Source organism: Mustela nigripes, chromosome 4 (genome assembly GCF_022355385.1).
Source record: "Mustela nigripes isolate SB6536 chromosome 4, MUSNIG.SB6536, whole genome shotgun sequence".
Taxonomy (NCBI): Eukaryota; Metazoa; Chordata; class Mammalia; order Carnivora; family Mustelidae; genus Mustela; species Mustela nigripes.
The window spans coordinates 114,722,675-114,724,664 of NC_081560.1; positions in this window are offsets into that span (position 1 = coordinate 114,722,675).

The window sequence follows — 1,990 nt, forward strand, 5'->3', positions numbered from 1 at the left end:
AGCTTTTGTTCCCTGAGTGCTTTTCGTAGAGTTCCGGAGGACGGGAATACAAATGGCGGCCTCCTGGTCTCCGGCCCGGAGGAGCCGAGAGCCCAGGGCCCCACTCCTCAGTGCGCCCTCAGAGAACAGCGCCCAGTTACTCCCGTCTGCCTGACCTCCGGCCACGCTCCGAGCTCACCGAGCCTGCGACCGGTTCAAGGTAACACGGAGCTGCGAGCTTACTGTCGGCTCTGTCTCTGTAGCCGGCTTTCCCGTTCCAATACCCGCAAGCTCTGCGACACTCAGACACCCCCGTTCCTTCTGTGACCCTGCGGGACCTGAGGCCACGCTGACCCCGTGTGGGCTTCGCCCCGGGTAGCCTCTGGAGCGATGTCCCTCAGCGGAACAGACTTTTAAAAGTCCTGATTTTGTGCGCGGTTGCTCCGCCGCTTGCCGGGAGCCGGCCCCTCCCCCCGGGGTCTGTCTTCCCGTCGCTTTGGATTCACTTCTCCGCCGGTCCTACCTTTCAGAAAGTGGTTGTTTTTCTGTTTCCAGAATTGCTGTTCTTCTTCTCTTCGATCTGCCGATGGATTTTCAGGTGTTTGCAATCTTTAGATAAGCTATCTAGCTGATCTCCGGCTAGCTGAACTAGTCTCAGCCTGCTACTTCTCCGCCATCTTGACCCACACCTCTCCATTGAAATTTCTAATCCCTTTACCAAATTATTTGATACAGAGGGGTATGTTATTCAAATTGGTTCAATTAGCTATCAGGAAAACATATTACTTTTCTTTTGAACTAGAACCCCCCACTGACTTTGACAGTACAATTTTTCAACTTTAAAATTTCCCTAAACTTGTTACACTAGAATGCGCTTAATCAGTGCAACGTTAACTTTGTGGTTGGACAAAACTAACACCTTTGTGTTGTTTGCTAAAATATACCGAATTTGTTTACAAATGAAGAATAATAAATGGTAGACATATTTCCAGAAACAGGAAGAAAAGAAGAAAAAAGAAAGGAAAACCAGACCTCAATTCAAAGTTTGGTTTTCAAAAATTACTGATTTAACTCTAAAATCTTGGGTTTTTAAATAAAATTTTCAGCTTTTCATAAACCAAGCTTCAGTCTTTTTCTATTTCAACATATTTTATTTTTTCTGAGCTGAAGAAAGATTAGTCACCAAGGCATAAACAACTATTTAAAAAGCAAAGATAATTTCCAGGGAGACAATTTTAGACTTTCAAGGAGGCCAGTCTTCATGTATCTCCTTTTTTCCTATGCAAGCAAATGATACAGGAAAAAAGTGACCAAATGGTCTTTATCTCCTTTCCATACCCTATTTACTCATGTGCACACACACAGCAAATATGCACATACATGCACTTTGCCCACAATATTTGCAGAAGAAATTCTCTTGGTGACAGGTTAATGGAACTATAATACACTGGCTGCTGGTTGAAAGTGAAAAATGACCCTAGGTGAATAATTGATATAAAATGCAGAACTAGATTTTATTTTCAATCTAAGTTAATTTATTTAAAAAAAAAAAGACATTTTCTTTCCAATATTTAAGACATCTCATCACAAGCCTGTTTAGTGTGCTTGAGGTCATGATCTATAAACAGAATTCTCAGACTACCTCAACATCTTAGCATCTTGGACAACTGTCAGTAGACCTTCTCTGACAGCTAAGGAAAAGGACCTGTAGGGTTCTTCTCATCCTGCTCTAGGCTGGCTCAGTCAGGTGAGCATCTCCTTCAGCTCAGGTCATGATTCCAGGACCCTGGGATCAAGCCTCGTGATGGGTTCTCTGCTCAGTAGGGAGTCTGCTTCTCCCTCTCTTTCTGCTCATCCCCTCTGCTCCTGAGCTCGCTCACACTCTCTTAAATAAATAAATAAATAACATTTTAAAAAAGAAAATTCTAGATGATGGATAATTTGCTAAGGACTGTGGGTACAACTAATGACTAATATCGTTTCTGCTTATTTCACAAACAGCTCCAATTTT